We start from the raw sequence: 20,985 nt of genomic DNA on the forward strand, positions 1-20,985 counted from the left end.
GGAGTGTAGCAACCCACTTACGACAGCCGAGGGTCACTATCACATTCCAGATGATTCGGCGCGAGACTAACCACTGTAAACAGTATAAATCATCAGTGAGAAGGGGTATTTAACTGTGGCCGACCCACTCCTTCTTCGTTCATTCGATGCACGTCGGGGCCGACGCCGTAACTCAGCTGCCACTTGGTCACATACGAGTCCCTATGCCTGTCTGCCCAGTCCAGTCAACCGAAAGCACACTAGCCATCTGTCCCGGCTGACCAGTCTTCGCCCCACATGTCGACCACGACAAACACCATCGCTGCGCCACTGGGACGCAGCGATCTTCCGCAGGAGAGAAGGCGTAGCAGCAAAGCGCGAATACAGCGTGGCCATACCCTGCGGTCACATCTATTCGCGCATATCGGAGATGTCAGCGCCATTCTCTGTCACCCTGACAGCGCGTGCACTCAACTCTCCGTACGTCACTGCGTGCAGCGACAACGCCTTGAAATTACAAGAGAACTGCTGGCGGCGCCAGAAATTACGGCACACTCAGAGGTCTCTTTTAGCCGAATCCAAATACACTCCTGGAAATGGAAAAAAGAACACACTGACACCGGTGTGTCAGACCCACCATACTTGCTCCGGACACTGCGAGAGGGCTGTACAAGCAATGATCACACGCACGGCACAGCGGACACACCAGGAACCGCGGTGTTGGCCGTCGAATGGCGCTAGCTGCGCAGCATTTGTGCACCGCCGCCGTCAGTGTCAGCCAGTTTGCCGTGGCATACGGAGCTCCATCGCAGTCTTTAACACTGGTAGCATGCCGCGACAGCGTGGACGTGAATCGTATGTGCAGTTGACGTACTTTGAGCGAGGGCGTATAGTGGGCATGCGGGAGGCCGGGTGGACGTACCGCCGAATTGCTCAACACGTGGGGCGTGAGGTCTCCACAGTACATCGATGTTGTCGCCAGTGGTCGGCGGAAGGTGCACGTGCCCGTCGACCTGGGACCGGACCGCAGCGACACACGGATGCACGCCAAGACCGTAGGATACTACGCAGTGCCGTAGGGGACCGCACCGCCACTTCCCAGCAAATTAGGGACACTGTTGCTCCTGGGGTATCGGCGAGGACCATTAGCAACCGTCTCCATGAAGCTGGGCTACGGTCCCGCACACCGTTATGCCGTCTTCCGCTCACGCCCCAACATCGTGCAGCCCGCCTTCAGTGGTGTCGCGACAGGCGTGAATGGAGGGACGAATGGAGACGTGTCGTCTTCAGCGATGAGAGTCGCTTCTGCCTTGGTGCCAATGATGGTCGTAGGCGTGTTTGGCGCCGTGCAGGTGAGCGCCACAATCAGGACTGCATACGACCGAGGCACACAGGGCCAACACCCGGCATCATGGTGTGGGGAGCGATCTCCTACACTGGCCGTACACCACTGGTGATCGTCGAGGGGACACTGAATAGTGCACGGTACATCCAAACCGTCATCGAACCCATCGTTCTACCATTCCTAGACCGGCAAGGGAACTTGCTGTTCCAACAGGACAATGCACGTCCGCATGTATCCCGTGCCACCCAACGTGCTCCAGAAGGTGTAAGTCAACTACCCTGGCCAGCAAGATCTCCGGATCTGTCCCCCATTGAGCATGTTTGGGACTGGATGAAGCGTCGTCTCACGCGGTCTGCACGTCCAGCACGAACGCTGGTCCAACTGAGGCGCCAGGTGGAAATGGCATGGCAAGCCATTCCACAGGACTACATCCAGCATCTCTACGATCGTCTCCATGGGAGAATAGCAGCCTGCATTGCTGCGAAAGGTGGATATACACTGTACCAGTGCCGACATTGTGCATGCTCTGTTGCCTGTGTCTAGGTGCCTGTGGTTCTGTCAGTGTGATCATGTGATGTATCTGACCCCAGGAATGTGTCAATAAAGTTTCCCCTTCCTGGGACAATGAATTCACGGTGTTCTTATTTCAATTTCCAGGAGTGTATATTATAAAAAAAGGACGAACACTGATAACCGAAAACATTATGACCGCTGCTCACCGCGACGAGTGGTGCCACCTGTGCCACGTACTCGCGTTACGAGCACGTGCTGTGGTAACAGCAGTAAGAGGAGCGTTTGCGGGTGGCGATAGGGAAATCACCCTGTCGAAGATATGGGGTGTAAATGAAGAACTGAGATAAGCGGCTTTGACAAAGGGAAGGTTATTATTACACAGAGTGTGAGAACGAACATTTCGAAAACGGCGAGGCTAATCGAATATGCACGTGCTACCGTCGTGAGCATCTATTGAAAGAGGAAGAATGACAGAAACTGTCATTAGGTGGTAAATGGTTTGGCGTCCACAACTCTTCACAGTACTTGGGCTTTGGAGCTCTGTAAAGTATGGTACGTTGTGGTCTGTCGCATCTCTCCCGGAAAGGCACAATGCTGGTGCACGAAAAAATGTTTGAGAGCACACCATTCATCGCATATTCGATTTAAAATGGAGCTCCACAGAACACCACCCCTACGTGTTCATATCTTGACCCAAGGACATCGTCAATTACAATCGCTGCAGGCACGCTAAAGTCGGGATCCGACAGTCGATCAATGGAGACATGCCGGCTATTCAGGTGAATCACACTTTTGCTACGAAAGACTGATGGTCGGCTCCCCAAACGCCAACATCTAGATGAATACCAGTTCGAAACATGTAACTCTCCATGGATGCAGGCTGGTCGGAATAGTATTATGCTATGGCAGTTTTTCTCCTGTGCTTTCATGGGGCCTGTGCTAGTAATCGAAGACTCACTGACGGCTGCGTACCACCTGCATCCCTTCATGCTTGACGTCTTCCGTGACGGCCATGTCACATTTAAAACAGTGTAACTGTCCGAGTCTCAAAGCCATAATCCTGCTGCTGTGGTTCCACAAGCATTATACTAGACTTACGTTGATGTCTTGGCGACCGAATTCGCCTGATGTAAATCCAAGGGCACCCATCTTGGACTCTAGCAGGCACCATCACCACTTACGCAATTCAGCGGCCAGTTATTTACGCAAATAACATGACCTCTGCATCTGCATCTGCATCTGCTGGCCGCTGACTCGCATACGCAGTGATGACGTCCGTTAGTGACCCAGATGGGTTCCACATGATTTACATCAGGCGCCTGTAGTCGCCGAGACTTCAGTGTGAGTTCACTATAATGCTTTTCAAACCACTGTAGCAGGGTTGTGGCTCTGAAAACCGGAGAATTAAACTGTTTAAAGATCTAATGCAACATTCCTCGACAAACCTACCAACATACTGTAGGATCCCTGATAAGTAGGGATGGACAAACAAGCCGTTACGCAGGTGGTCATAATGTTTACGCTCATCAGTGTATGTATTTATGTACACTGATGCGCCTAAACATAATCACCTCCTGCTTAATAGCTCCCTTGTCCTTCTTTGGGACGAAATACGTAACTGATACTGCGGATCAGGGATCGGACAATTTATTGGTAGTTTTTAGGAGTTATGTGGCATTACACGTCTACGCACACGTCACGTAATTCGCGAAAATAATGGGCCGCTGATTTGCTTACGCAGTGATGACATCAGTAAGCGACCCAGATGGGTTCCACATGACTTACATCAGGCGCCTCTAGTCGCCGAGACATCAGCGGGAGTTCACCATAATGCTCCTCAAACCACTGTAGCAGGGTTCTGGCTCTGACACCTGAGAATCAAACTGCTTAAAGATGACTTCACCATCAGGGAAGACGTGAAGCACGAAAGGATGCAGGTGGTTCCCAGCCATCAGCGTGTCAATGTTTCTTTTACCACAAGTCCCATTGAAGCACAGGAGAATGTCTCCCATGGCATAATACTGCTCCGACCAGCCTGCATCAGTGCACATTTCGAACCACCGTTCACCCAAACGACGGCGTTTCTGGAGACAACCATCGACCAAGCGAAGCAAAAATACGATTCATCCGAAGAGCGACACGTTTTCCATTGACCGACGTTCGAATCCCGATGGTCCCATGCCCTCAGCAATCGTAACTGACGATGTCTTCGGGACAACATCTGAAGACATAAGAGTGGTCTGCTCTGGGGCTCCATGTCCAATCCATTATACGATGAACGATTCGTTCTGAAACACTTGTGCGTGCACCAGCAGTGTGCTCTTCCGGAGCGATGCCACAGATTACCATCTGTCCTATGTACTTTACAGAGAAGATAGGCCTCTGAACCCCACGTTCTGTGAAGAGTCGTGGACGTCTAATTAGTGATTGTTTCGCAGTCCTTCTACCTCTTCCCGTATATTTTCATGGCAGCAGTGCGTGAACATTCGACCAGACTCGCTATTTTCAAGACAGTCGTTCACGGCTCTGCATAATAATAATTGGCCCTTTGCCAAAGTCGCTTATTTCAACTGTTTTTCCCATTTGCAGCCCGTATCTTCGCCAGGGTGATACCCCACCAGTTTGTGGTCCGCTTACATAATTTTGCTACCGTGTCACGTGCCCCCAATGCTACCAGGCGGCAACCGAAGTCGCGGTGGTCACTGCTCATAATGTTAAGGGTTATCAGTGTAAGTATTCATGGCCCAAAACCTTCACGAAAATTAATTTCTCTGACGGTCTCCAAATAATGATTAACGCGCAATAGTTAGTCGATTACAACATTTTTGCTGTTCACCCAGTAAAACTGCCACTTGAAGCATCACGTTTTAAAATTTTAAAAATTACTTGAATTCGTAACACATTTTGCTAGCAGTATTCCCGTATACCAATAAATGTACTAGAGAAACAACATCATTGCATGAGATATAGTTCAGGATATATATATATATATATATATATATATGTGTGTGTGTGTGTGTGTGTGTGTGTGTGTGTGTGTGTGTGTGTGTGTGAGTGAGTGTGACATGCGCGTCTGCGAGCAAAGCAATGAGTGAAAAGCCATGCTAACCCACTGGAATCAAATTTGGTTCACACATTAGTTACGATCTGGAATGAAATGCTGTAGGAGTAGAACCGCCAACCTCCTATGGGAGCGAAAAGAGAAAGGAGGACGAGATGGACAGACAGCGAGGTGAAGGAAGAGATAGACACAGATAGAATGAGGAGGAGATGGACAAGGATATGGGTAGAGTAAATGGACGGAGAGAGGGAAGAGTAGGAGATGGATAGGAGACGGGGGGATGAAGAGACAGCAGATAGTTGGGGGACAGACTGATAGGTAGAGCAGGACGAGGATAGCAATAGAGGAAGGAAAGAGGAGAAGATGGGCAGAGAGGGAGGAGAGGAGCAGATGGACACCGAAAGGAAAGAGGGAGGATGAAGAGGAGATGGAGAGAGGGAGGAGGGAGGAGCAAATGGGCAGACGGGGCAGTAACAGATCGACAGAGGAAAAGGAGGAGATGGAGTTAGAAAGGGGAGTAGAGGAGGTGGAGAGGAAGGGCTGGAAGTGATGGACAAGAAAAACGGGGATGAGAGGAGAGAGGAGAAGTGATGAGCAGAGAGAGGGGGAGGGGGGGGGGGGTTGATGGAGAGAGCGGAAAGAAGAAGAGGAGTCAACAAATGACAGAGAGAGGAAGACGGAGTGGGGACGACATGGATTAATAGAAGATTGGAATAAATGAATAACCAGGTAATGCTGGGCTTCTCAGCTAATAAATTAATGAAGAACGTAATGGTGTTTAATCACCGCTGGCTATTCTGCCGCTCCCCCACACATCTCCCCTGGCCTGGAACCATCTGCGCACCCTGAAACGCCCTGACGAAGACTCGGGCCCACACAGAAAAGCAAGACCCGTTTGTGTTTCACTCTGGTTTCTCCACAGCTACATTTTGGCGCTGAACATGGGGCGATTTCACTGCCAGCTGGTAGAGCTGTTACAGGCCTTAAATGTAACCACTCGTTGCACTGAGGTTGGTAGAGTCGGCGCTCCTAAGTGAAAATACGGTACGGTACATTATGGAACAACGACATCATGAACTGCGTGAAGTTTTCTTGTCCCCGTTGAACTAATGTGACAGCGTCTAATAATTTGCTAAATCATAAACAAAAATTAAAAATTCTGTTTTTCTTAGGACCAGAATGTCTTTGTCTGATTGCTTCAGCTGTTTGGTTACAACACTTAACAACTGACCAGTGAGAGAATTTTAAATCTGCCACAAGAGGGCACACTGTTCTACTGTATCCTTCTTCAAAGGAATCAACATGTACTCTTAAGCCCTTACTGACAGAAATATGCCCTGATTATTCCCTGATGCAGAACTCTCTACCTAATACACCAGAATTTTTCGTTACCTTCCTACCGCATTTTGACTGAAACTGCAGTCTGACAATAATCCCTGAAAAATGGAAAACCATTTCAGTGTGTTTTCTGTAGAACTGATTCGCTGGCTGGAGCTGGTCATGAACATAGAGTATGAAACTGGGCCAACAGCGAAGTTTGAAAAAGATTTAGTGTAACTGAAAGACAACTAAGTTCGATTTACAAAGTTAAGCCAGCTACTTAATTGATGCACAGTTTAATCAACATTTTAAGCCTTCTCACAACTATATGCTCTTTTTTGAGAGTTCCCAAGAAAATATGACAACAGTTTCTCATGTCCTGAAACAATACACCTTCACATAAACCTAGAATTTTTCCCACAGCTTCACCAGGTTACACGTACGACATGTATATTGCTCACATTTTCTTCTGCCCATTGTCAGTGTCCAGCTGTTCCTCTCCACATCTCTGTGTCCATCTTTCCTCCCACCTCTATATACCAATCAACCCCACCCCATCTCTCTTACTATGTCTTCCTCCTTCTCCCTCTGTCCATGTCCTCCCTCTGCCCATATCGTCCTTCCTTATCTCTCTGTGAAACTTCTCCCATCCCCATCCTTCTGCTGCCTATCAGAAAATTTAGAGAAACGGCATTTGAAGCTGACTGTTAAATAATTCTACTTCCGTTGACATACATTGCGCGTAAAGACCACGAAGATAAGATACGAGAAAGTAGGACTCCTATGGAGGTACAGAGACAGTCTTTTTTCCCTTGCTGTTTGCGAGTGGAACAGGAAAGGAAATGGCAAGTAGTGGTACAGGGCACACTCCGCCACGCACTGTACGATGGATTGCGGAGTATCTACGTAGACGTAGATGTAGATCTCTTGCTCCCCTCTATTTTCATCTTCCCCTCCACCTTCTCCCGCTGTCGATCACCTCTTCACCCTCTCCCTGTGTATATCTCCTTCTCCCCCCTCCCTCTGTCGATTAGCTCTTGCCTCCTTTTCAACTCTTCACTTTTCTCTGACTCTCTCTTTCTTCTTTTCTCTCCCTGCCCATTCCCTGCTGCCCCTCTCTCTCTATCCGTTCCCTACTACACCCTATTATGTCCATCCCCTTCTGTATCCATCTCAATCTCCTACTAGCCAGGCCTGTCCTCAGGTGTAGCCTAGGCAAAACTGTTGATAAAGCAAGTCGATACTATTCTCACAATACACTTGCTGTGCAGGTTGGCCTACATGTTATGTGCCTTAAAACTGTTTTTTCTATATGATGTATACACCACATTCCAAGGGAAGAAGATAAGGTACACTGATACTACTCCAACACAATACGCCTGCCGCGCAAAGTAACATAAATGGAAGTGGCTGCAAAGCACGTTTTTGTGTTATCTCTGCTCCTATGGCAGCTAGGAGGTTCTAACCCTCACAGCGCTAATAACTGTGAAGTTTTCTGTTTGTCTACCAAGTTTGGTTGATATCGAACCAGGTGAATGCACTGCTATGTTGTACTTGATGTATACGCTGCATTAGAATGAAAGAAGATAAGGTAAACTTATGCTACATCAACACAACACAACTGTTGTGCAGGGTAGTCTAAACTGGAATGTTAAACCTCAATAACTGAAAAAAAATCATACCAACATAACAACACACCTCATTTGGCTCCTCAATATACATGTGCATGAATTACACCTTACTGATGTAATCCATGCAATGCAAACGTTTATACGTTCTGTCTAATACAATGCCCAATAAACGGAAAATATCTGAGCTAGTATGAGAGAAAATTTTTATTTGGGTTGCTCTGCCTCTGCAAGCATATGCCTTCAAGTTGAACAGAAATCTTAAATTACATGCACAGCTGAAAATTTTATTTAAAATAAAGAATTTTTCGTTGCTGAAGGCAGATTGTCCCCTCTTGGTTTTAAATGCCACTTATGTGAATGTATTACGTCGTCTAGCGTAGTTATTAACTGCACATGTGGAATGGTGTAACGTTTGAAAGGTCAGCTTGAACAAGGACAAAGAGAGTAAAAATTAATTTCGTAAGAGTCCCATGATATCTACACTCTTAGTACGTTGTTCAGTAATTGAATACAAAATTTTATGTTTCATACATGAATTCCATTTAATATACCACGTGTCCTTACATGAGCGTCCATATAAATACTGCATACTAACTTTAACGCCCGAAAAGTTATTTGACGAATGGAAGAGCAAATAGGTAAGCAAACTGCAGGCTGAGATGACTGAATAAAAATTTTATACTCATCCCACATATTCTAAGGAAGTTGTGAACATGAAAAAGAAGAAGAACAAAGCTCCCAATGTTAAATCCGGCTGTAATGTAACTTGCCTGATGAAATCTAATGTCTCATTATTGAAAGAACCACATAACGTACGATATTACCTAAATGCAGACCAAGCCTGTGAACAACCAACCGTCTCACCACAACCCAGATCACAGTCACTACATTGTGCTTGTTTCATTATCACACGACAAAACGTATATACTAAACAAATCGGCGCGTCCACGCAACAGCAGGCAGAAGGATCTGTGTTCAGGAGAGAAGTTAATTCTTTATCTTCCGACAACGCGCACTTACGAAGTGATTCTGCCGCCAAGCTATAGTACTGACTAACTCGCGTCAAAGCTCAGATCACTTTCTGAGGCCCAACTCACAGCTTACACACAGCAATATTTTACTGCGACAGATAGCTAGATGACTACAAATTATTTAACACAGTCAAAGTACAGGGATATTACAACTAAAGTTAAACTTTCAAACCGCTCTAGAAATAACAGAAGTGGTGAGAATGACGTCAAAATGCAACTGAATACTATCGTATAGCAGAAGAAAAACAAAGTTACAAAAATGTAGCAATAGATGGCGCTGTAATCATCGATATTTAATAGTGGTCGACTACAAATGACAAATGAATCATACAACAATGACTAAGGTGTACGTTTGCCGTTAAACAAACTGCACTCCTCAGTGTGCAGAGGTGTACAGGTGTGATATACTCGTAGTTAGTTACGTAAGCGCATCCACCATGCAAAGGATAGCCCCACAGCCAGAAGTCACACGGATTGAGATCAGGTGATCGGGACGGCCAGGCTGTAGACTCTGAGCACTATGGGACTTAACATCTATGGTCATCACTCTCCCAGAACTTAGAACTACTTAAACCTAACTAACCTAAGGACATGCCCGAGGCAGGATTCGAACCTGCGACCGTAGCAGTCGCGCGGTTCCGGACTGAGCGCCTAGAACCGCTAGACCACCGCAGCCGGCCCTGGCGGCCGTCAGGCTGTAGGGAAATGGCGGCTGATAATTCTAGCATTTCCGAAATTGCACTTCAGCAGCTGCTTAACTGGAATTGCAATGTGCGGAGGTGCGCCATCTTGCATAAAAATCATCTCATCCACGGATCTACGCTGTTGGAGACCTGGAGTGACGTGGTTGCGCAAAAATCACTCATAGCGCTTACCAGTGACAGTACAGGTAACAGGACCGGAAGTACCTGCCTCTTCGAAAAAAATATGGCCCTATGATAAACGATGCCGCAAACCCGCACCACACAGTGACCTTTTCAGGATGAAGTGGTGCTGGTTTATTTGCGTATGGATTTTTCTTTGGCCATAATCGACAATTCTGTGTGTTGACACATCCTCTCAGATGGAAGTGGGCTTCGTCTGTCAACAAGATCTTCCACGGCACTTCCATCTGAACAAGAAATTGTAAAGTGAAGGCCTCTCTTTCTGGCAGGTCAACAGGAAGCAACTCGTGTAAATGGGTCATTTTGAATGGATAGCAAAGAAGGACATTTCGTAGGATTTTACGCACCGTACTCAAGGATATATCCAACGTTCGGCAATTTCTCCGTGCACTTCACGTTTGCACACCACTACTGGTCTCCTGCGTTACTGTGGCCACTGCTTCCACTGACGTCGAATTAATTCGTTTCCTCCCTCTAAGAGGTAGTACACCAAAAGAACCCATCTTTTCCAATTTCCGAATCATTTTCTCCAGACCTATGGCAGTCGTTGGACCAACGCCTTTTTTTTCAAACACTTCAGTGTCCGGAACTTTTGCAGAGCCACGTGCGCACAGTCATCGTTCTTGTAATACAGCTTTACAAGCAAAGAGCGATCCTGCATAGAGCCAATCATGACGAACGTCGCAGACGCGAAAAGTGGAAAAGCCGTGTACCCGGCGTGTTTACACCAACTTCAGTGTGTCGTGAGCATGACAGGTGTTTTCATTTACGTATTCTGACACATACAGCACCACCTATTGATAAATTTTCACACTGTCTTTTTCTCCCATGCGTTTTCCCTCTTCTCAGACATTATGCAGTTGCAATTTGACGTCATTCTAACCAGAGGTGTTATATCTACAGCGTTTTGAATGTTTAACTTTAATTATAATCACCCTATACCTGTCGACATACGCATGGGGTCATGGCATGAAATGTCAGACAGCAGACAGCTTTCAACATCGTAGAAGCGAGATCAAAATTCCTATGACGATTGTCTGCGGATTTATAGTAACAATGGTCTTTCAATTAACAACATATTTCTCACCAATGTCAGAGGCAATTTTCAAGTGCCGTGAGAAACAACTCAAAAGTGTATTATTCTATAACTGTTCTCTATATGTCAGCCTCAACCCCTTCCTTCCAGCATGCAAATGTGTAAACCACACCTGTCCAGTGATGGATGGACATTGTCCGTTTCTGAGGCCAGATCTCCAACATTTAATTTGCTCAGCCCCGACAGTATATCGCATATCCAGACGAAGATCATGTAAAATGGTGGGGAACACATTGGTTCGTTTTACGACATGATCTCGTTAGAGCTCAGGAAAATTTTATGAAAACTGATTGTTGTACGCAGTTTGTGTCTCATACTGTAAAGACACATCCTATGTAAAAGCCTGAATAGACTTTTATAGCCGCGGGTACATCTTGCGGCTACACTGTCGTGAGCAAGCACTAGCCACTATTACTGCACACTGGCGTGTCTCCCGGAGAGTTAGGGCTGAGGGAACTGGCGGGGCAGACTGCCACTTCAACGCCAGCAGTTGTGTATCCTCCTTCCCTGTAACACGGCTGACTCCGCCTCTGTCGAGCATGTAACGCACCGTCTAGTTGGCTGCAACTCCAGTTCCTTGCGGAAACATGGCACCGCTGATGGCGACAACCGTGGTAGCAAACTGTATGTAGTAGCACTACTCTGCTTCCCGTAGGTCCTAACTTTGTAGTCAAATATGAACAGTCTCTCACAGAACAACTCTTAATAAAACAGTAAGTGCAAATGACAATAAATGTACAATTATTTTACAACTGGGCTGCGCGCTGAGGCGGATGAATTACTCTTCAATTTTTGTAATAATGTTTCCGTGTGGGCGCCAGCATCTCGTGGTCGTGCGGTAGCGTTCTCGCTTCCCACGCCCGGGTTCCCGGGTTCGATTCCCGGCGGGGTCAGGGATTTTCTCTGCTTCGTGATGGCTGGGTGTTGTGTGATGTCCTTAGGTTAGTTAGGTTTAAATAGTTCTAAGTTCTAGGGGACTGATGACCATAGATGTTAAGTCCCATAGTGCTCAGAGCCATTTGAACCATTTTTTTCCGTGTGGGCAGTTCAGCTACGGGCCGTAGAATATATAAAACCGTAACAAGTGTTTTATATTCATCGAAGTAATTTAACAGACGCTTTATTACGGTGGTTACACACAGTACTACACTGAGGTGGCAAATGGCATGGGACAGTGGTATTCACTTAAATATTTTGCAGTAGTATCGTCCGCAGAACGCATCAAAGGGCAGTGCATTGGCGGAATTGTCATGTGTGCTAAGATGATGATGTGAAAAGGTTGGAACTTGTTAACTAAATTTTTACTTACTTTGGCTGAAATAACTGAGAAGGTGAAACCTCAGCCTTACTTAATTCTGAAAAAGCTGAGTGAAATTGAACGTACAATCTCTTTGCTTGTCTTTATCATTACATTTCTGAACCTACAGAATTTGCCCTGACTAACTCAAAGTAGCCGGCCGGAGTGTCCGTGCGGTTCTAGGCGCTACAGTCTGGAGCCGAGCGACCGCTATGGTCGCAGGTTCGAAACCCGCCTCGGGCATGGATGTGTGTGATGTCCTTAGGTTAGTTAGGTTTAATTAGTTCTAAGTTCTAGGTGACAGATGACCTCAGAAGTTAAGTCGCATAGTGCTCAGAGCCATTTGAACCATTTTTAACTCAAAGTGTTCCTATTCATTAATAACCCACAATATTCAACGGCAAAGGGATCTGACTGCTTTAAAATTAACTCAAAAGAATGACCCTGAATTAGAAGAAATACTAACAATAACCTGTACATATCATAAGACACTTACCTCACAGAAAATCTTCATGACATGAATGACAACGATACAAGCGCCAATACTGCTATCTAAATTAAACATTCTAACTAGTGAAGTCTCTAACTTCGAATAGGCATGTGGTTAGCAAAGGAAAGATTTTGTTGCAGAGCAAACAAGGTATTTACCAGATTTTACCTTAATCAAGTGACAACCAGTTAAAAAATTATACACTCGTAAGTAATAAATCTGCATGACGGATACACATTCAGACCGTCCCTTCAAGCTAATACTACAAACCTCCAACACTGCTAATTATTAACCTGTAACCTCCATCACTGCCGACTACTGACTCCCAACTTCCATCATTGCTGGTTGTTCACCTCCAACAGCCATCACCAATGACTGCTAGTGCGACCAGCCACAGAGTCTCTTTCAGAGCGGACACAGCACTGTCAGAGTTATTTATTGAGAGCGCTACATAGCACAGTCAACATACAAACAGATAAACAGCCTACTTGCACGGTATACAACCTGCTTATCGCTATACGACTGGAAACAAAATACTTCGAACAAGGAATGGTAGCTAGAGCTAGAAGCATGGGAAATTCCGTTTCGGAAATCTTTACGTAATTCGAGATCTCGAGATTCACAGTGTCAAGAGCAAGTCGAGAATATAAAAGATGAGGCATTATCCCTCACCACGAACAACGCGGTGGCCGACGACCTTCACGACAGAGAGCAGGCGTATGCGTCGTTTTCAGTGCTGCCACACAAGAAACACTGCATGTAATAAGTACAGTAATGAGTGTGGGACGTACGACGAACGTGACCATTAGGACAGTTCGCCGAAATTTGGGGTTCATGGGCTACGGTAGCAGCCGACCGAAGCGAGTGCCTTTGTTAACAGCACGACATTGCTTACAGTGCCAAAAGGTGTCGACTGCATTCACACGGAATGGACTGGGTCCAAGTATATCATCAATCCACAATGTGATTTTCACTCTGCAGCGGAATGTGCGCTGGTGTGAAACTTTCCTGGCGGATTAAAACAGTACCTCGTCTCCTACCTTCCAATTTCTGTAATGTTTGGAAGGTAAGAGACCAGGTACTGGCGGAAGTAAAGCTGTGAGGACGGGGGGTAAGTCGTGCTTGGGTAGCTCAGTTGGTAGAGCATTTGCCCCCGAAAGGCAAAGGTCCCGAGTTCGAGTCTCGGTCCGGCACACAGTTTTAATCTGCCAGGTAAGTTTTATATCATTATTGACTGCAAATAGTTATGTTCGTCTCCCTGGAGACCATTTACAGCCATTCATGGACTTCACTTTCCTAAACAGCGATGTAATTTTTATCTAGGGCAATATGCCATGCCACAGGATCACAGTTGTTCGTGATTAGTTTGAAGAACGTTTTGGTCAGTTCGAGAGAATGATTTAGCCACTCAGACCTGAACCTCATAGACAATTTATAGGACATGATAAAAAGGTCAGTTCGTGCATAAAATGCTGCAAAAACAACTTTTTCGCAATTATGGATGGTTGTAGAGGCAGCATGGCTCAATGTATCTGCAGAGGACTTCCGACGCCTTGTTGACTCCATGCCACGTGGAGTCACTGCACTACGCCGGTCAAAAGGAGGTCCGACACCATGTTAGGAGGTATCCCATGACCTGTTCACAGAATAACTAAATCACGAGTTCGAATTGTTCCTGGCCTCTTCTACACGTTGTTTCAGTTATGTATTCGTTTTCCACAGTTTTTTGATTTCTTTTTTCACGTCGTCGTAGCTCTCGCATTCTTTCAGTTTTAGTCTTTCAGGCTTCTTGATCTCCTTTCGAAACAAACTCTCCTCTGATTTGCGTTTTTTGTAATTACGAGCATTAGAGATGACGTCATTCATAATATTGTAATTTTCAATTTAACGCCGATTTTCATTTATATTCAGAAAAAATATTTTTTTGTCTCACTCTGCTTTTTAGTATAACACAGCAAGGTCTGCACAACGACAACCGAATCAATTCCGTCAAAAAACGGGTTCTCACGCTAGTCTAATTGTAAATAAAATGAAAATGACACGTGGGTAGGACCTCCCGTCGGGTAGACCGCTCGCCTGGTGCAAGTCTTTCGAGTTGACGCCAGTTCGGCGACTTGCGCGTCGACGGGGATGAAATGATGATTATAGGGACAAGACAACACCCAGTCCCATGAACGGAGAAAGTCTCCGACCCAGCCGGGAATCGAACCCGGGCCGTTAGGCATGACATTCCGTGGCGCTGATCACTCAGCTACCAGGGGCAGACGCTACATTGATTTATAACCTATGATAGCAACGATCACGAGCAAGTGCCTACTCAGGCACGAAGACATCGCAATAAAAACGTACACAACGCGACAAACAAACGTCATCATGTTAAAATTCCAAAATCAACAAATGAACGTAGTTCCAAAGATAATGTACATGCAAATGTACATATGATGAAGGTAACAAAAATGTTTACAGTATCTGTCTTCGAGGATTTTGCGTGAGGTGAATAAAGTTTAAATATCTTGGTAAAAATTCAGATAGGACCTCTAAACACCTTCTTCCCCTTGTAAATATTTATTTAGAGTTTAAATTTCTTAATACATTGAGAACCGGATCCATTGCAAGGAGAAAGCTAGCACCGTGTAAACATGATTTAATTAACTTGACAGTGTTGCCTGAGGCAAATATGTGCCCTGAATGTTTCAATTTTAAACAACGGATAAAGATTGGTTACACAAAATGGTTGATGAGAGTAAGCCTTTGATGCTTCATTAATCGAAATCAACAATTCTCTTCTCTAGCTTGTATGTTTCTGTATGCGCTAGAACTGGAATTAATGTTAATTTCCCGTTAAACAAAGCAAATAAGTTCGCTGTTAACATTAGCGAGAGTAACCACTGCAGTGATATCCGGTTATTTCTTGCTGCAGAAGCTCAGTGAAAATTAATTACGATAGCCTACACGCGATGACACGCAACGTTCTACGTGGTTACCGATGGTCAATTTGCCTATCTTAGACAATTAAAAACAGTTGGCAGATGTACGTCTGTAAGTGATCACCAAACAGTCGACTCTTCATGGTAATAACGTAAAAGCTCAACTTACGTTCTCATGTGGCATCGAAATTACATATTGTCAATCGTATGGCCCGGACACATTGCCCGCCAGTATTGCCGCCACATCAATTGCAGCCGCGGCAACACCGCCGGCCACTGTTGCCCGGCAATGCATTTCAGGGACAATAGTAGAGGAGATTGTTCTAACTTGAAGGTTGTGTGGCTAGGAACACTTCATGTTTCCTGGTTGGTGTTGTCAGTATAGTGAACGATCCTGGAATCACAAGAGGTAACGCGCGTTAGAGACGCCATAACCAGTTTCCATTATTTTCTGCAGTTTTTCTTATTGTGAGACATGAGGTGGTCTTGTGCAGCGTTCGTATTAAGAGTTCTACATATTTACGTTCTACACGATATGCTAAAGCTATTTGGATTGTTAATTCTTCAGTTACAGAGTTTTAAAGTGAGTAAAATTCTGTTTTAAACTTGTTACATAGCGTGTAGATGATTAAGCGACACTTCATCAGTCATGCACCATCTTGTACCTTGAAATGGAAGTTTTCTACGTTGACATGATATGTGTTTGGAAATGAAGGAATTGTTTAATGTATTTTAACAATTTCCCCAGTCTTGAAAATGAAAATTTGGTTAGTTGGCAGTATTTTCCCTTTCATACTTTTTTAAAATTAACTAATCATAAATCTTCTTAGTTTTGCTGTCACTTATTGACTACTGATGTGTAATAAAGTAACACATTTACTATTGACAACACTTTCTCGATGGCGACACTTTTAAAACATATTTCTTCTTATATTGTCACTTGGAAGTTTTTCTCACATTTGTAAAAACTTGTTGTTCCGGAGGCATCTTTGTTATTGCAGAAAACGACTGCTACACAGGAAGTGAATATCATAATTTCAAAATGAAATAAGGAAATATATTACACTTCTATTACCGGACTAGGAAGAAAAATCGAGCCTTATGGATATGTGTTTCCCCAAATTTAACTTGTGAACTGCGACTAGAAACATATTTTTAATTTCATCTTAATGTCGAAAAACGATTTTTAATATGTCGTAAAAGCAATTAGTTCAAGAATTAGTGAAACTACTACTTATAGGAGAAATGTATATGTATTAAAACCTGAACTGCAGTCCTCTTTCCGTTCTTGATTGCAGGTAATTCGTATACGAGTACAGGAGTACCGGTACATCTTTAAAGTGCCCTTCTCATCGATGTGCTCCTTACCGATGCACCTTGCAAAATTTTTTGGTACAAGGAGTCACGGAATACCTTAATTTAGTTCTAAATAGCAATCGTATGTTTATGTTAACGTATAAACAATAACAGATAAGTAACATATGTTTCTGGGAAATATATGCTCATATTTCTTGTTTTACATGATTGAACTTACATGTTTCTTACACTAAAATGCACTGCTATTGTTATCTATATTACAAATGGTAATGAACCACGGACCTTGCCGTTGGTGGGTAGGCTTGCGTGCCTCAACAATACAGATAGCCGTACCGTAGGTGCAGCCTCAACGGAGGGATATCTGTTGAGAGGCCAGACAAACGTGTGGTTCCTGAAGTGGATCAGTAGCCTTTTCAGTAGTTGCAGGGGCTACAGTCTGGATGATTGACCGATCTGGCCCTGTAACACTAACCAAAACGGCCTCGCTGTTGTGGTACTGCGAACGGCTGAAAACAAGGGGAAACTACGGCCGTAATTTTTCCCGACGGCATGCAGCTTTACTGCACGATTAAATGACGAGAGCGTTCTCTCGGGTAAAATATCCCGGAGGTAAAATAGTCCCCCATTCGGATCATCGGGCGGGGACTACTCAAGAGGACGTCGATATCAGGAGAACGAAAACTGGCGTTCTACGGATCGGGGCGTGGAATGTCAGATCCCTTAATCGGGCAGGTAGGTTAGAAAATTTAAAAAGGGAAATGGATAGGTTAAAGTTAGATATAGTGGGAATTAGTGAAGTTCGGTGGCAAGAGGAACAAGACTTTGGGTCAGGTGAATACAGAGTTATAAACACAAAATCAAAGAGGGGTAATGCAGGAGTAGGTTTAATAATGAATAAAAAAATAGGAGTGCGGGTAAGCTACTACAAACTGCATAATGAACGCATTATTGTGGTCAAGATAGACACGAAGCCCACGCCTACTACAGTAGTACCAGTTTATATGCTCTGCAGATGATGAAGAAATTGAAGAAATATATAATGAGATAAAAGAAATTATTCAGGTAGTGAAGGGAGACGAAAATTTAATATTCATGGGTGACTGGAACTCGACAGTAGGAAAAGGAAGAGAAGGAGACGTAGTAGGTGAATATAGGTTGGAGCTAAGATATGAAAGAGGAAGCCGCCTGGTAGAATTTTGCACAGAGCATAACTTAATCATAGCTAACACTTGGTTCAAGAGTCATGAAAGAAGGTTGCATACATGGAAGAACCCTGGAGATACTAGAAGGTGTCAGATAGATTATATAATGGTAAGACCGAGATTTAGGAACCAGATTTTAAATTGTAAGACATTTCCAGGGGACGATGTGGACTCTGACCACAATCTGTTGGGTATGAACTGTAGATTAAAACTGAAGAAACTGCAAAAAGGTGGGAATTTAAGGAGATGGGACCTGGATAAAGTGAAAGAACCAGAGGTTGTACAGAGTTTCAGGGAGAGCATAAGGGAACAATTGACAGGAATGAGGGAAAGAAATACAGTAGAAGAAGAATGTGTAGCTTTGAGGAATGAAATAGTGAAGGCAGCAGACGATAAAGTAAGTAAAAAGACGAGGGCTAGTAGAAATCCTTGGGTAACAGAAGAAATATTGAATTTAATTGATGAAAGGAGAAAATATAAAAATGCAGTAAATGAAGCAGGCAAAAAGGAATACAAACGTCTCAAAAGTGAGATCGACAGGAAGTCCAAAATTGTTTAGCAGGGATGGATACAGGACAAAAGTAAGGATGTAGACGCTTATCTCAAGAGGGGTAAGATAGTACTGCCTACAGGAAAATTAAAGAGACCTTTGGAGAAAAGAGAACCACTTGCATGAATATCAAGAGCTCAGATGGAAACCCAGTTCTAAGCAAAGAAGGGAAAGTAGAAAGGTGGAGGGTCTATACGGGGGCGATGTTCTTGAGGACAATATTATGGAATTGGAAGAGGAGGTAGATGAAGATGAAAAGGGAGACATGATACAGCGTGAAGAGTTTGACAGAGCACTTAAAGACCTAAGTCTAAACAATGATGCGGGAGCAGACAACATTCCATTAGAACTACTGACAACCTTGGGAGAGCCAGTCCTGAAAAAACTCTACGATCTGGTGAGGAAGATGTATGAGACAGGCGAAATTCCCTCAGACTTCAAGAAGAATATAATAATTCCAATCCCAAAGAAAGCAGATGTTGACAGATGTGTAAATTACCGAACTATCAGTTTAATAAGTCACAGCTCCAAAATACTAACGCGAATTCTTTACAGACGAATGGAAAAACTGGTGGAAGGCGACCTCGGGGAAGATCAGTTTGGATTCCGTAGAAATGTTGGAACACGTGAGGCAATACTGACCCTACGACTTATCTTAGAAGAAAGATTAAGAAAAGGCAAACCTACGTTTCTAGCATTTGCAGACTTAGAGGTAGCTTTTGACAATACTGACTGGAATACACTCTTTCAAATTCTGAAGGTGGCAGGGGTAAAATACAGGGAGCGAAAGGCTGTTTACAATTTGTACAGAAACCAGATGACAGTTATAAGAGTCGAGGGACATGAAAGGGAAGCATTGGTTGGGAAGGGAGTGAGACAGGGTTGTAGCCTCTCCCCGATGCTATTCAATCTGTATATTGAGCTAGCAGTAAAGGAAACAAAAGAAAAGTTCGGAATATGTATTAAAACCCACGGAGAAGAAATAAAAACTTTGAGGTTCGCCGATGACATTGTAATTCTGTCAGAGACAGCAAAGGACTTGGAAGAGCAATTGAACGGAATGGACAGTGTCTTGAAAGGTGGGTATAAGATGAACATCAACAAAAGCAAAACGAGGATAATGGAATGTAGTCGAATTAAGTCGGGTGATGCTGAGGTAATTAGAGTAGGAAATGAGACACTTAAAGAAGTAAAGGTGTTTTGGTATTTGGGGAGCAAAATAACTCACGATGGTCGAAGTAGAGAGGATATAAAATGTAGACTGGGAATGGCAAGGAAAGCGTTTCTGATAAAGATAAATTTGTTAACATCGAGTATTGATTTAAGTGTCTGGAAGTCGTTTCTGAAAGTATTTGTATGGAGTGTAGCCATGTATGGAACTGAAACATGGACGAAGACAATAGAAGCTTTCTAAATGTGGTGCTACAGAAGAATGCTGAAGATTAGATGGGTAGATCACATAACTAATGAGGCGGTATTGAATAGAATTGGGGAGAAGTGGAGTTTGTGGCACCACTTGACTAGAAGAAGGGATCGGTTGGTAGGACATGTTCTGAGGCATCAAGGGATCACGAATTTAGTATTGGAGGGCAGCGTGTAGGGTAAAAATCGTAGAGGGAGGCCAGGAGATGAAGACACTAAGCAGATTCAGAAGGCTGTAGGCTGCAGTAGGTACGTGGAGATGAAGAAGCTTGCACAGGATAGAGTAGCATGGAGTGCTGCATCAAACCAGTCTTAGGACTGAAGACCACAACAACAACAAATTACAAAATAATATGCATTTCATTTTTGTAAGTAGTACACTCATGTTCAGGAAAAGGTGAACACCTTGAACGACTAGAGATAGTACGTTCTTATTCCCATGACATGCTCTGTAGAAATGATCAGCATTTCAGTCACCTCGATTAAGGATGTGTCCTGTTGCCTAGCAGGCACAGGGTCCACCATGAACCCTGATAACTTGTTCCATGCGTGACGGAAAGGAAGCGTATGAGGCGTGAATGGCGTCCTTGTGGTATAGCCCTCTGTGTTACATTCAGCTCGTTCCGAAGTTCATCTGTGATGGTTGGTTGGAACTGGGTCACAGCGCTGCACCTTTTCACCACATCCCACACATTTTCGACTCGCGAAAAGTCTGATGATTTGGTGGGCCGTAGCTAAAGGCTGACATCCTGTGACACTAAGAAGGCGCGTGTTCGTGCAGAAACATGTGGTCGTGCATTGTCTTGCTGGGGTTTGTGGTGTTGTGCAAAATGGGTATGGCTGCGGGTTTCATGATGCCACACTGGTTGCAGAGCCTTGGACACGCACCAACTATGATTTTTGGATGTACCCAGTAATAC

The 20,985-nt window shown here is 44.4% G+C and overlaps 1 non-coding gene across 1 annotated transcript; it reads left to right on the forward strand.

Moving 5' to 3' along the window:
• Positions 1-13,766: 13,766 nt before the first annotated feature.
• Positions 13,767-13,841, forward strand: Trnas-cga. Its single transcript has one exon. It is a non-coding gene; the product is annotated as a tRNA-Ser (tRNA).
• Positions 13,842-20,985: the final 7,144 nt, after the last annotated feature.

Source organism: Schistocerca americana, chromosome 5, assembly GCF_021461395.2.
Source record: "Schistocerca americana isolate TAMUIC-IGC-003095 chromosome 5, iqSchAmer2.1, whole genome shotgun sequence".
NCBI classification, from domain to species: Eukaryota; Metazoa; Arthropoda; class Insecta; order Orthoptera; family Acrididae; genus Schistocerca; species Schistocerca americana.